This window comes from Rhinopithecus roxellana, chromosome 20 (assembly GCF_007565055.1).
Source record: "Rhinopithecus roxellana isolate Shanxi Qingling chromosome 20, ASM756505v1, whole genome shotgun sequence".
Lineage (NCBI taxonomy): Eukaryota > Metazoa > Chordata > Mammalia > Primates > Cercopithecidae > Rhinopithecus > Rhinopithecus roxellana.
The window spans coordinates 81,794,585-81,810,071 of record NC_044568.1 but is presented as its reverse complement, the minus strand read 5'-3'; the positions used below and the strand labels follow the sequence as shown (position 1 = coordinate 81,810,071).

General features: G+C 50.6%; 1 non-coding gene across 1 annotated transcript; it reads right to left on the bottom strand.

Moving 5' to 3' along the window:
- Window positions 1-14,994: 14,994 nt before the first annotated feature.
- TRNAT-CGU lies at window positions 14,995-15,066 on the bottom strand. Its single transcript has one exon. It is a non-coding gene; the product is annotated as a tRNA-Thr (tRNA).
- Window positions 15,067-15,487: the final 421 nt, after the last annotated feature.

Below are 15,487 nucleotides of genomic sequence, written 5' to 3'. Positions count from 1 at the left end.
AGGGGGAGTGAGCTGGACTCCTCTCCTCCTGCCTGCTGTGTCCTTGCACTCTCTGTCCTCTTTCTTTCTTTCTTCTTATTTTTTTTTTGATACGGAGTTTCGCTCCTGTTGCCCAGGCTGGAGTGCAATGGCGCGATCTCGGCTCACTGAAACCTCCGCCTTCCAGGTGTAGGTGATTCTGCCTCAGCCTCCTGAGTATCTGCGATTACAGGCAGGCGTCGCCACGCCCAGCTAATTTTTGTATTTTTAGTAGAGACGGGGTTTCACCATGTTGGCCAGGCTGGTCTGGAACTCCTGACCTCAGGTTATCTGCCCGCCTTGGCCTCCCAAAATGTTGGGATTATCGGTCATCTTTCTCATGTTGCAGCCGATGCACAGAACTTGCTCATGTCCCCTTTTCCTCTTTGGGCCTTAATTTCAGAAATCTGGAGGGGTTTCTTCCTTGCTCTAGGGGAGGCAAGGAAGGCTGTGTTCATTCTGGACCCTGGGCACGGGGACCCCGGGATGGTTTTTCTTTTTTTTTTTTTTTGAGACGGAGTCTCGCTCTGTCACCCAAGCTGGAGTGCACTGGCCAGATCTCAGCTCACTGCAAGCTCCGCCTCCCGGGTTCACGCCTTTCTCCTGCCTCAGCCTCCTGAGTAGCTGGGACTACAGGCGCCCGCCACCTCGCCCGGCTAGTTTTTTGTATTTTTTAGTAGAGACGGGGTTTCACCGTGTCAGCCAGGATGGTCTCGATCTCCTGACCTTGTGATCCGCCCGCCTCGGCCTCCCAAAGTGCTGGGATTATAGGCTTGAGCCACCACGCCCGGCCTCGGGGTGGTTTTTCTAATAGCAACTTGGAGAGGAAATGTAGCAAAAAAGGCAACAGCTGATCACTGATAATAACAGTCCCCATTCCCCCCACCCCACCCCTAGAAGACGTAAGCACATAGAGAATAGTAGCTTACTGAACTAACCCATTTTGCAGATGAAAAGACTGAGGCTAGGCCAGGCACTGTGGCTCATGCCTGTGATCCCAGCACTTTAGGAGGCTGAGGCGGGTGGATCATTTGAGGTCAGAAGTTTGAGACCAGCCTGGACAACATGGTGAAACCCCATCTCTGCTAAAAATACAAAAAAGTTAGCAGGGCATGGTGGTGAGCACCTGCGGTCCCAGCTACTCAGGAAGCTGAGGCAGGAGAATGGCTTGATCCTGGGGGGTGAAGGCTGCAGTGAGCCAAGATTGTGCCACTGCACTCCAGCCTGGGTGACAGAGCAAGACTCTGTCTCAAAAATAAAAAGAGAAAAGACTGAAGCTTAGAGGTCAGTTGTTCATGGAACTAATACCTGCTGGCCCTCTGTGTGCCAGGCACAGAGCTGCTGCTACAGCCCCTAGAGCTAAGATGATAAACAGCACAGGTCCCTGCCCTTGAGGAACTAGATGTCTCAGGGAGAGACTTGAGTCAACAGGTGAGCACTTTGCTGCCCTTATGGTCCAGGGCACCGCAACAGAGCGAGGCTGGGCTGGGGGTGTCCTACCCTGGCCCTTCCTGCAGGAGTTGTCTCCATCCAGCCTGCAGCATCCTCGCCGGCTCGTCTTTCAAGCTGTATTGAAAGAGAGAGGCTGTGTCTCCCCCTGCTGCGTGTCGCCAGCTTGGGGGGCCCTGGGCACTGCTTCACCTCTCTGAGCCTCTGTTTCCTCCTTGGTAAGGTAGGAGTCACAAGGCCTGCCTTATAGGACTTTTAGGGGGATTACCCGAGACAGACTTCCTGTAGGAGTACATGGCAACAGTGATTGGTGAGCTTGGTGCTGTCACCTGGAGGAGGGGATGTCTGAGCTGAAACTGTGAAAAAGGAAAACACTGGGGCTGGGTGCAGTGGCTCACACCTGTGATCCTAGCACTTTGGGAGGCCAAGGATCACTTGAGGTCAGGAGTTCGAGACCAGCCTGGCCAACATGGTGAAACCCCGTCTCTACTAAAACTACAAAATTTAGCCAGGCATGGTGGCGCGTGTCTGTAGTCCCAGCTATGCGGGAAACTGAGGTGGGAGAATTGCTTGAATCCAGAAGGTAGAGGTTGCAGTGAGCCGAGATTGCACCATTGCACTCCAGCCTGGGCGACAGAGCGAGACTCTGTCTCAAAAAAAGGAATACACTGGGCTGGTGGGAGGGGTGGAGTCGGGGCAGCAGGCACTGCATGTGTAACGGCCCGGCCGGCCCCTCTGGAGAACTAAAATAGCTGCAGCAGTGCTGGCTTGGGGGCCTCCAGGTGCTGCCCCCACCCACCTCTGTGCCCTGAGTCACAAGATTCTGGAAGCTCACCTCATCTCTCCAGTTCAGGCCCTGCCTGGGCTCTGTGACACCTGGATCAGTGCAGAAGGAAAAACCAGGCCACCAAAGGCAGCCAGGGCCCTGCCTTTTCTTGCAATTGAAATCCCCATCGGAGATGCCCCCTGGATCCTTCTGAGGCCTGCCATTGCCAGGCCTGGCTTAGCTTCCCCGTGACTCAAGCGAGTGGCGGCCTGAAATCCAGTTTAGCAGTGGAAGCACTGCCAGACTCCTGAAAACAGCTCGCTCTTGGGCCGGAAGCCCCAGAGGCCAACCCTGGCCTTCTCCCAGGAAGAAGCCCCACCCGCACCCAGGTTTCTGGCCCCAGGGTGATGCCAAGGCCCCAGCCAGAACTAGGGAGCAGCCACACCAGGCAGAAGGAGCCCTGGAGGGCCGCAGCTGTGCTGAGCCTCTGGGAAAGGCCTGGACTCCGGGCTTCCAGGGCCGCACAGAGAGGGTGGGCACAGGCCTTGCCCTTCTCGCCTATGGGCGCTTTCCTTGAGGCCTGGGGAAGGAGGACAGGAGGGTACAAGCACCCAGTTACCGCCACCTCCCAAGCCTCCCAAAATACCCGCAATGAGAAACTTCCCAAGCGAACATACAGAAAGTATTGTGTGATAGGTTTTAAACACTTGGATTGAACAAATGTAGGCTTATAAAAAACAGACACACAAGTCCATTGCCATATGGTGATGCTAGCCATGGGACAATGGTGCAATATAGGTGCTTCCAGAGGCATCCTTGGGACAGTTTGTTTTTTTGGTGGTTATTTATTTATTTATTTACTTATTTTGAGTTTCCCTCTTGTTGCCCAGGCTGGAGTGCAGTGGCACGATCTCAGCTCACTGCAACCTCCGCCTCCTGGGTTCAAGCAATTCTCCTGCCTCAGCCTCCCAAGCAGCTGGGATTAGAGGCGTGTGCCACGCCCAGCTAATTTATTTTGGTACTTTTAGTAGAGATGGGGTTTCACCATGTTGGTGAGGCTGGTCTTCAACTCCTGACCTCAAGTGATCCGCCCACCTAGGCCTCTCTTACTGCTGGGATTACAGGCGTGAGCCACTGCACCCAGTTTGGGACACAGTGTGAAGTGGTGTGATGGCTTTCTCATTCAACCACATCAGAAGAAGGCTGTGCCCACCCTGTGATATCTTCTGGAGAGAACATTAAGAGACGAATCTAGGCCTGACGCAGTGGCTTACGTCCATGATGATGGAACTTCAGGCATTGGTGGGAGGAGGACCACTTGAAGCCAAGAGCTGAAGATCATCCTGGGATACATGGTGAGACCTCTATGTAGAAAGAAAGAAAGAGAGAGAGAGAGAGAGAGAGAGAGAGAGAGAGAGAGAGAGAGAGAGAGAGAGAGAGAGAGAGAGAGAGGAGGGGAGGGGAGGGAGGGAGGGAAGGACGGAAAAGAAAGAAGAAAAAGAAGGAAAGAAGGAAGGAAAGGAAGGAAGGAAGGAAGGAGAAAGAAAGAGGAAGGAAGGAAGGAAAGAAAGGTACAGAAAGAGAATAAAAAAAGAAAAGAGAAGAGGAAAGCAAGCAAGCCCGGTGGCTGGTGGGCACCTGTAGTCCCAGTTACTTGCGAGGCTGAGGCTGGAGGATCACTTGAACCCAGGAGTTTGAGACTGTAGTGAGCTGTGATCGTGCCACTGCACTCCAGCCTGAGTGACAGAGTAATATCTTGTCTCTAAAAAAAGGAATCTAGTCTGAAAATCTTTCTGAATACAAGATTTTAGGTCAAGTGGCTCTTACAGGATGGATCCAAAGCTACCTAGAAACCAGAAGTGTCTTCACCCACCTCAGCCTTGGACCCTTGATAGGGGCGACTGGGAGGCCTTTCATTGTGCCCTTGCCCACCTGCCTTGATAGTATTTGCCCCTCTGCCAGTAACAGCAGAAATTGGGGTCAAGGGCAGTAAAGTAAAACCAACTTTCTGTGGCCCAGGCCCTCGGAGCCGAGATGTCAGATGACAAGAGCTGCCTACCCTTCCTTAAAGTCATCCGGGGCCTTATAAAAATATTCCAGAGGCCAGGCACAGTGGCTCATGCCTGTAATCCTCACTTTGGGAGGCCGAGGCAGGCGGATCATGAGGTTGGGAGTTCGAGACCAGCCTGACGAACATGGTGAAACCCTGTCTCTACTAAAAATACAAAAATTAGCTGGGCATGGTGGTGGGTGCCTATAATCCCAGCTACTCAGGAGGCTGAGACAGGAGAATTGCTTGAACCCGGGAGGCGGAGGTTGCAGTGAGCCAAGATCACGCTACTGCACTCCAGCCTGGGTGACAGAGTAAGACTCTATCTCAAAAAAAAAAAAAAAGAAAAAAAAAAAATTCCAGGCCGCAGGCACGGTGGCTCATGCCTGTAATCCCAGGACTTTGGGAGGCTGAGGCAGGTTGATCACTTGTCACTTGAGGTCAGAAGTTGGAGACCTGCCTGGACAACATGGTGAAACCCTGTCTCTACTAAAAATACAAAAATTAGCTGGAAGTGTTGGCGGGTGCCTGTAATCTCAGCTACTCAGAGGATGAGGCATGAGAATCGCTAGACCTGGGAGGCAGAGGTTGCCGTGAGCCAAGATGGTACCACTGCACTCCAGCCTGGGCAATAGATACTCAGTCTAAAAAAAAAAAAATTCCAGGCTGGGCACAGTGTCTCACACCTGTAATCCCAGCACTTTGAGAGGCTTGAGGCAGGTGAATTGCTTGAGCCTAGGAGTTCAAGACCAGCCTGGGCAACATAGTGAGACCCTGTCTTTATAAAAATAAAAATGAAAAAACTAGCCGGGTTTGGTGGCACATGCCTGTATTCCCAGCTTCTCAGGAGACCGAGGCAGGAGGATCACTTGAGCCCTGGAGGTTGAGCCGGCAGTGAGCTGTGATAGTGCCACTGCACTCCAGCCTGGGCGACAGAGTGATACCCTATCTCAAAAAAAAAAAAAAGAATTTAGATATACAGAGTCATCAGTTCCTTAAAATAAGAAAAAAAATAATGGTCGGGCGCGGTGGCTCAAGCCTGTAATCCCAGCACTCTGGGAGGCCAAGACAGGTGGACCACGAGGTCAGAAGATCGAGAGTATCCTGGTTAACACGGTGAAACCCCATCTCTACTAAAAATACAAAAAAATGAGCTGGGCGTGGTGGCGGGCGCCTATAGTCCCAGTTACTTGGGAGGCTGAGGCAGGAGAATGGCGTGAACCCAGGAGGCAGAGCTTGCAGTGAGCCGAGATCGCACCACTGCACTCCAGTCTGGGTGACAGAGCGAGACTCCGTCTCAAAAAAAAAAAAAAAAAAAAGAAAGAAAATAATAATAACAATAATAATAGAGTAAAATAAAATTCCAGGTCCCTGTGGACCTCACCTTAACTTTGCTGTGTGGAATGAAAAACACAAGGAAAGTCAGAGCTGTAGGTGCTTCTGCTCTGTGCGGTTGGCCTTCGGGGCAGAGCCTGTGACAGTGCCAAGCTTTTATCATGTCCTGACTGTGTGCTCGGCATTTTCTACACCTGAGACCACTTCACCATCAAAGCAACCCTGCAAAGCAGGAACTGTCATTTATTACCATTTGACAGATGAAGAAACTGAGGCCACAGCAGTGCAGTTACTTGCTCAGGCTCCTCAGTCCAGAAACTGCTAGAAGGATGCTGGGAAACCGAGTGCAAACTGCCAGCCCCTCATGCTCAGCCCCATGGGTGGGGTTGACAGTTCCCTGGGGCATCCTAATAGCTTCCAAAGGCACAGAAGACAAAGACAGGAAGTGACTTGTACAAGGTCCCCCTTTGGATACCCCCACGTTAATTTTTTTTTTTTTTTTTTTTTTTTTTTGAGACAGAATCTCGCTCTGTCGGCCAGGCTGGAGTGCAGTGGCACGATCTCGGCTCACTGCAACCTCCCTCTCCTGGGCTCAAGCAATTATCCTGCCTCAGCTTCCGAAGTAACTGGGATTATAGGTGTGTGCCACCATGCCTGGCTAATTTTCATATTTTTAGTAGAGACAGGGTTTCACCATCTTGGCCAGGCTGGTCTCGAACTCCTGACCTTAGGTAATCCACCTGCCTTGGCCTCCCAAAATGCTGAGATTACAGGCATGAACCATCTCACCCGGCCCGGGTACCCCCACTTTTGAACAGATGCCCCTATGTCATTGATGCTAAGGTCTCTGTGTCTGGAGCATCTTCTGCTAGCCCCCTGTCCCCACCCCCCGGGCATCTCCTCCACGCCTTCCAAGCCCCACCACGAGTTTGTTTAGGTGAGTGCTATCTCTGCTCACGCCCATGTGCGTCTGTCCTTCCCTTTTTTCTTTTCTTTTTTTGAGACAGGGTCTCACTCCCATCGCCCAGGCTGGAGTGTGGTTGTGCCATCTCACCTCACTGCAGTTTCGACCTCCCAGGCTCAGGTGATCTTCCCACCTCAGCCTCCATAGCAGCTGGGACTCCAGACATGTTGGCCACCACCAGCTAATTTTTTCATTTTTAGTAGTGATGAGGTCTCACTCTGTTGCCCAGGCTGGTCTCGAATTCCTGAGCTCAAGTGATCCTCCTGCCTTGGCCTCCTGAAGTGCTGGGATTACGGGCTCAAGCCACTCCTCCCGGCCTGTGTCAGTCCTTTTCTTATGATCACATTCATTAGTCCCCTGCCATTTGTCTGTGAATCCCCTGGGGGAGGCAACCCGTCTCTCGTGACCAGCAGCCCTGGCACCATGCCGGGTCTAGCACATGGTGGGGCACAATGAAGGTGTGTTAGAAAATGAATGGCAGGCCAGGCATAGTGGCTCATGCCTGTAATCCCAGCACTTTGGGAGGCCAAGGCGGGTGGATCATCTGAGGCCAGGAGTTGGAGACCAGCCTGGCCAACATGGTGAAACCCCATCTCTACTAAAAACATAAAAATTAGCTGGGCATGGTAGTGCACACCTGCAGTCCCAGCTCTTTGGGAGGCTGAGGCAGGAGAATCGCTTGAACCTGGGAGGCAGAGGCTGCAGTGAGCCAAGATCATGCCACTGCACTCCAGCCTCCATCTCAAAGAAAAAAAAAAAAAAAAAAAAAAAAAAAAAGCAGCAGCAGCAGCCTGGTGCAGTGGCTCACACTTGTAATCCTAAGACTTTGGGAGGCAGAGGTGGGTGGATCACTTGAGGTCAGGAGTTCGAAACCAGCCTGGTAACATGGTGAAACCCTGTCTCTACTAAAAAATACCAAAAAGTTAGCCGTGCATGGTGGCAGGTGCCTGTAATCCCAGCTACTTGGGAGGCTGCGGCAGGAGAATCGCTTGAACCCAGGAGGTGGAGGTTGCAGTGAGCCGAGGTCGCACCACTGCACTCCAGCCTGGGTGAGAGGGCAAGACTCTGTCTCACACACACACACACAAAAAAAAAAAAAAAAAAGAAGAAGGGAGGGAGGGAATGGGGCTGGGATTGCAGTGCCCTCCCCCTGTGGTGATGGCAGGGCTCCCAGGAGGCCGAGAGCTCCAGGCCCTGGGTGGACAGAAAGACAAACCGCCCCAGATCTACAAAAGGGTCCATGGTTCCTGGTGGGCTGGGAAGAAGATCCTCGCCGGCTAAGGCGGTGATGCCACAGTCACTCCAGAGGCTGGTTCAGAGCCTGGCCTCACCATGAAAAGAGATACCAGAAATGCAGCCGTGACCTGGGATCAATTCTTAGCCCTTTCGAATTTCAGATCCCTTGGTAGCAATGACAGGGATGTGAAAGGGTTAAGTTGCATGGTACCCATAACTGCGTGTATGGTCTGGCATGTACTAAGCACTCAATAAATTGTAGCAATTATCATTTGCTATTAAATGTGGCGATAAACGGTTATGCCTGCATATGCTATGAGTAGATTTAGAAGGGCCAGGAGTGCTGTCTTCTCTCCTTTAAGACATAGTTGGTTATTCCTGGTTTTAGCTTCATCTTTGCCACTCAGTCCACTGAAATCAAAGTGGAGAAGGCACTGGTCTAGCTGGGTGGTCCAGCCTGGGCCAGCCTGGCCTGGCTGGACCTGGTCACCCAGGCAGGAAAAGTTAGTCTCAGAGTTTTGGCAGAGTGGCCAACATGTGTCAAGAAACTAGAGGAAGGCCAGGCACAGTAGCTCACACCTGTAATCCCAGTACTTTGGGAGGCTGAGGCAGGAGGATCGCTTGAGGGCAGGAGTTCAAGACCAGCCTGGGCAACATAGTAAGACCTAGTCTCTACTAAAAAAAATTTTTAAAGTGGCTGAGCCTGGTGGCATGCGCCTGTAGTCTCAGCTACTTGAGAGCCTGAGGCAGGAGGATTGCTTGAGCCTAGGAGTTTGAGGCTGCAGTGAGCTATGATCACACCACTGCACTGCAGCCTGGGTGACAGAGGGAGACTCTGTCTAAAAACAAAAACAAAAAAACAAAAAACACTAACATAATTCTAACCCAAGTGGAAATGAAAGAATTGATCAACTTCCCTATCAGCATAGAACTTTTCTCTGGAACCCACATGACCAGGGTTGCGGCACCGACTCTCAGACCAACACCAACTTAAAAATAAATGCTGCTGCATTTCAAGTTTTTTGACCAGAGGTTGCACTTGGCAGCCTGCAGGCCAAGTTGAGCCCACATATGTGTTTCATTTGGCCTGTGGAGCATTTAAAAATAATAATAAATTTGACTTAGTGGCCGACATTTTTAAATCAGGACATTTCATATTTTAAAAATCCAGATTTCTGGCCGCTTCTTAAAGAAATGGATGATCCAAAGATTTGGCAGCAGAGAGCCTGTGTTCCCACAGGGCCACAGTCACTTGGGGCAGAATAGTGGTATATTTGTTGTTAGGGTATGCTAGCTGCTGTTATGGACAACCCCGATCTTTCAGTGGCTTAGCACAATACATGTTTATTTCTTGCTCATATCACTGTCCAAGGAGTAGGGGACGGGCATGGTTCTCAGAAGACAGGGATAACTTGGGGGCATCCTAGAGTCTATTTACCATACTTCTCAAAGGAAGATGAGGGGCTTGTTATTTGTGCGTTTCAAGAATTGTTACAGGTTTTGCATTTAGCAAGGCCTAAGTTTGGGGGTTCTTTTTTACCCACAGCAAGTAAAAGTCAGCTTGCTCACCTGAATTAGAAGGGCAGGGTGGAAGCAAAAAAAAAAAAAAAAAAAAAAACCCAGAATGGTGGGAAACGTTCATTGTGCGCCAGCCTGGTGATTTGCTCAGCAAAACTCAAGTTGATGTGATATAAACAACGTCTGCTGCTTCCAGGGGCCTGCCACAATATTTTCTTTTAAGTGCTACTCACGCCTGAAATACACTTCTGGTTTTGAAATGTGGTTCTCAGCCCATGTACGACTGCAAACCACCCGTTCCCTTATTAAGAGTTCCATTTTTAATTCTCGAATGTAGGTTTCCTAAGCGCATGATGTCAGCCCAGATGGGAAATCTGACAGGGCAGGGGGACTGGAGGCCTCCCCTTGGAGAGGGTCAGCGTGATGACAGGACAGGGCTTTCGCACTGGGAACTTAGCATCATCTCCGTGCAAGTGGCCACTCCCTGTTAACGCCTCTGCTCCCCAGAGCCCAGAGATCTGATTACTCTTTATATTTTCTCTTTTTTCTGTTGTTAACTTTGTACATTTTGCTGCAAAAATAGTGAATCCAAAAGCCATATAGCATCTCTTTGCCAAGGCCATAATACTAGGAAAAAACTTGGAATTTTCTCTGCAATTTCCTCCCCACTTCTTACCCCACCTGGAGATATTATCAATAGCATGAGGCGTGGCGAAGCCTTCACGGGGTATGGACTTTCTCTACACTCCAAGAAACGAAAACCGACACACATATACACACATATGTAATGATAAATGTATATTTATTTTTACAAAAACAAGATATCAAAAATCAGTGATACAAGATGAGTAAGTTTGAGAGATCTGCTGTATATAGCTAACAATAGGATACAGTGCACATAAACATTTGTTAAGAGGGTAGATCCCACGTTAAATATTCTTACTCCACACACAAAAGGACACATGGCAAGTTTTGGAGATGATAGATATGTTTATTACCTTGAATTTTTTTTTTTTTTTTTTTTTTTGAGACAGTCTTGCTCTGTTGCCCACGTTGGAGTGCAGTGGCGTCCTCTCAGTTCACTGCAACCTCTGCCTCCTGGGTTCAAATGATTCTCATTCCTCAGCCTCCTGAGTAGCTGGGACTATGGGCGCACCATACCCGGATAATATTTGTATTTTTAGTAGAGATGGGTTTTCACCATTTCGGCCAGTCTGGTCTTGAAGTCCGGGCCTCAAGTGATCAGTCTGCCTCGGCCTCCCTAAGTGCTGGGATTACAAGGTAATACTTGATTCTTGATTGTGGTGAGACTATCAGCAGGTGCATGCATATGTCCAAATGCATCAAATTATACACATTAAATATGTGCAGTTTTCTGGTATGTCAATTACACCTCCAGACATCTTTAAAACAAAACAAACAAACAAACAGAAAAACCAGACTATCAACTTTTCTCACTTAACTATATTCATTATCATGTCAGATCAACCCATCAATCATTCCTTTAAATGGCTTCCTACCATATCATGACATTGATGGGTCAGCATTTACTGAACCGTCCTGGGTGGCGGATGTTTAAAATGTTGTCAGAAGAACTCCATGACAGAGGAAGCGAGTTAATGTGTGTCATTCTGAATTTGCAACGGGAGAAACTGAGGCACGGAGCCATTCACGTGGCCAGTCCAAGGCTCCCACCAGTTCCCAAGAGATGTAGGGGCAGAGCGGAGTCTCGCACTGCAGCACCGCTCTTGCTTCATGCCTCCACAAGGTGTATTGTTAAACTTGCTCCTGCACAGCCTCTGTTGACAAACTGCCCGTCCTTGCTAAAGCTAGGATCCTCACAGGAACCTTGCCTTTCTCTCTTGCTTCAGAAGTCCTGTTAGGCTGGGTGTGGTGGTGCACACCTGTAGTCACAGCTACTTGGAAAACTGAGGCAGGAGGATCGTTTGAACCCAGGAGTTTGAGGCTACAGTGAGTTATGACTGTGCTACTGCACTCTAGTCTGGGCAACAGAGCAAGACCCGATCTCTACAAAATAAATAAATGAAAAGTTCTGTTGAACCCTATTCTGCCACTAACTGTGAAGAACAGACAGGTGGGTTGGAGGAGTTTAATTCCTTCTTTCCCAGAAAGCCACGGGCTCCTTATGCAAATCTACCTCCTCCCTCCCGCATGGTCATTTTTGCATGCTGGGGTCCCTAAGCGTCTCTCTAGGCTCTGTCTCACCTGCCTCTCCTCCCCAACCCCAGCATCAGAGCCCTTCTTATCTTCCCTCTACACGTCCAACAGAGACGAGGGATTGATTCTGCAAAGAACAAAGAGAGTTGACTTCAAGGTGACTTTCAGACATGAAATTCATACAGAAGTTATAGAAGTCCAAACATGGCTTTATAGATTCAGGAACACAAGTGGTTTAAATGAACACAACATGTCTTGTTTATTCAGACGCATGATCAGCTTCGCCTGTTTCAGTCTAAACAGAACGTGTATCAAGGATTTAGCTCACTAGTTTCCCATACTGCAGCGTGTGCCAAACTGCTTTTGCAGCTCAGGCACCCCCAGATTTCAAGGAGAAGTTACAGTTTTGAGACTTACGTGTCATCTTTCAGGCTTGAAAATAAAAAAACAAAACAGCAATCACTTCTTCATACACACATATATATATCCTTAGTCATTTTGTGTGACTTGTTTTGCATAAATGGTATCTACAGTACATTATGTAAATTGTGCTTTCCCAATACATTCTCCACCTGATGCAGACAGGCAGTGGTGGGGATGGATGAGAATGGGCTCTCTCCCTGGGTGATGTCACAGAGAAGGAGTGCTGGTCTATTCTGTGGATGGGGACAGAAAGACAAGGACAGGACATCTAGGTGGACAATTCCATGCTTTTCACAGATACTGGCCTACCTGCCCAGGAGCAGTGTTTGTTTTTGTTGTTTGTTTGTTTTTGAGATGGAGTTTCACTCCTGTCACCCAGGCTGGAGTGCAGTGGTACAATCTTGGCTCACTGCAACCTCTGCCTCCTTGGGTTCAAGTGATTCTCCTGCCTAAGCCTCCTGAGTAGCCAGGACTACAGGCACGCACCACCATGCCCGGCTAATTTTTGTAGTTTTGGTAGAGATGGGATTTCACCATGTTGGCCAGGCTGGTCTTGAACTCCTGACCTCAAGTGATCCACCCGCCTCAGCCTCCCAAAGTGCTGGGATTACCAGCGTGAGTCACCGTTCCTGGCCCATACATGATCTTTTGTGGCACCACTTCAAAAAGAAATGAATGGGCCAGGCATGGTGGCTCATGCCTGTCATCCCAGCACTTTGGGAGGCTGAGGCAGGAGGCTGAGGTGGGAGGATCGTTTGAGCCCAGGAGTTTGAGACCAACCTGAGCAACATAACGAGACCCCAGCTCGACAGGAAAAAGCAAAAAAAAAAAAAAAAAAAAAAAAAAAAAAAAAAAAGCCAGGTGTGGTGCTAACGCCTGTAGTCCTAGCTACTTGAAAGGCTGAGTTGGAAGGATTGCTTGAGCCCAGGAGTTTGAGGCTGCAGGGAGCTTCAATGATAGCACCATTGCACTCCAACCTGGGCAATAGCACGAGACCCTGTCTCCAAAACAGAAGTAAAATAAAAAGAAATGAATAGATGCTTCAGTGAAAACGAGAACATTCGACATTTATTCGCTTTAATTCTGAATTGTTCTAATTTGCCTGTGTCCCAAAAGGTTATTGTTGTGTTAGGGTGGGGGCTTTGAGGGACAGAGTGATTCCGGAAAAAAAATTGCACATGTAATACAATCATCTTGAAGAAAACCCAAACAATGTATAGCACACGTTTACCTGGTAAGAAGTGAAGGAAGCCTTTCAACAGCTTTCCTAGTCTACCTCCCTCCAAGGGGATGTGTACCCTTCCACCCCCTGTGTACCGCTCCTGGGGACCAGCAGCACCAGCATCACCCCAAGACACTTCTTAGAAATGCGGAGTCTCAGGCCCCACTCCAGACCTCCTGAGTCACAACCTGCTTCTTAGCAAGATTCCCCAAGTTGAAGTGTAAGAAGCACTGGTATTTGCTATTTTTATATCATTAACTTACCTATTTATATATACGTCTACACAGAGGCTCCTTCCTGGGTTTAGAATATGGCTGTCATGGCCTAGTGTGGGGGCTCACGCTTGTAATCCCACCACTTTGCGAAGCCGAGGTGGGTGGATCACTTGAGGTCAGGAGTTTGAGACCAGCCTGGCCAATATGGTGAAGCCCCCTCTCTACTAAAAATACAAAAATTAGCTGGGTGTGGTGGCGCACGCCTGTAATCCCAGCTACTCAGAAGGCTGAGACAGGAGGATTGCTTGAACCTGGGAGGCGGAGATCTCGGAGTGAGCCAAGATCGTGCCACTGCACTCCAGCCTGGGCAACAAAGCCAGACTCTGTCTCAAAAAAAAAAAAAAAAAAAAAAGAATATTGCTCTCGTTTGAACAGTGGTCCTCAAGGTGCGGTCCAACATCAGCATCTCCAGGGAGCTCGTTAGAAATGCAAATGACCTGGGCCCAGCTCCGAGCTGCTGAATGCGGAATCCGTGTTTAACAAGCACTCTAGGGGAGGCGGATGCACGCTCACAAGTGTGGAACCCCTGCTGTAGAAGGGGGACACTTACCCCTGGGAGCTCCTGCTCCCTCCCTCTCTCCCTGTGTCTCCCTCCGAGAGCCCGTTCTGGCCTGGCCAGTTCACCGAGGGAAGGGCAGAATCCAGTTCCACCAGGCACACAGGAGGCGCTCCACGAACGCCTCCTCCAGTTAGGAATCTCAGACTCATACAGGTTTCCCCAAATTCACTCAAGCTGGGTTTCAGAGTGCACGATGCGGCGGTCCTGGATTGGGGTCATTGCATAACGTCTTGAAAGCCATTCCAGCAGCCCCTTGGTGCATCCTTCGTGATGCAAAGAAAACCTGTGTGATCTGTCGGGAGCTCCGTTTACGGAGGCCGCCTCCGAAGCAGCAGCCTTTCCCGGCAGCTGCTCACAAGCGCCCATTTTACAGAGGGGCAAGCTAGGGCTCAGAGCGGGAGGTTTCAGATTTGCGTGTCAGAATTGCTCCAAGCCTGGGCAGGGATGCTTCTTTTTCGAATGCACTGCCTACAGTGGATTTCCTTTCAAAAATAGCAAGCCAGACAGACACCAGCTGACTCTGGGTGTGGGCTCTGTATCAGGCAACGGCAGGGATTTTGTTGGAGCGGATAAAATTGGATTTTCCTGTGCAGAAGAATGTGGAGGGGCCCTTAAGCCAAACGCCAGAAGCTGGAGGTCTCCTTGCCCCAAGGGTGTTGGAGCTTCCCTGAGGCCATGATCTGCAGCCGACCCTTTGAGTTTGCGAGTCCCGCCCCACTCCCGGAGCCCTCCACCTTCTCCCAGGGGATGTAGCGTCCCAGGGGTAGCTGTGTGTACGGAGCCGATCGCCGGGGTCGGCCAGATTTGCGGCCCAGACGCGCCGAGGCTGGACCACCCAGACTTCTACTTTCTGCGAGGGAATGAGGGGAGCTTGAATCCAAACCCTTGAAGGAAAACAGTTGGTTAGGTCTGCAGTCCAGGGGAAAGGATCCACTCGCAGAATGCGGCAGGAGTCGACCACTCCTAAAAAGTCTTCACCCTACAGGGTAAGGCTGGACACCAGGCACGGACGGGGTTCGAACCCGTGATCTTCGGTTTACGAGACCGACGCCTTACCACTTGGCCACCGCGCCTGCGTTACGATGGCGGCTTCGCGAACCTCTATCCTGGCGCTGCTCCCGTGCGCTCGCCCGGCGGGCACGAGCGCGCACCGCCCCCTTCCCCGTTGCGGCCGGCGGGGCGGGGCTTCAACGGGCGCGTGCTGGCGGGTTCGGGGGCTCGGGGGCTCGGGGGCTCGGGGACGCGGCCCGCGGGGTCCTCCGTAGCCCGCAGCGGGCTGGGGGACCTCTGGAGCCGGGGCGCGGCCGGATCAGTGTCCCGAGGGTCCCACGGGCGGGGCGCCGGCGGAAGGCGGGTTCGAATCCCAGCCCCGCCAGGGATGTGGCGCCTCGGGCAGGCTCGACTCGGAGCTTCAGTTTCCCCTCTAGAGCGAGGCACCCAGGAAGCCAAGGAATGGTGGCAGTTTTCCTTATCAGCCCGACTCCGGGCCGTCCA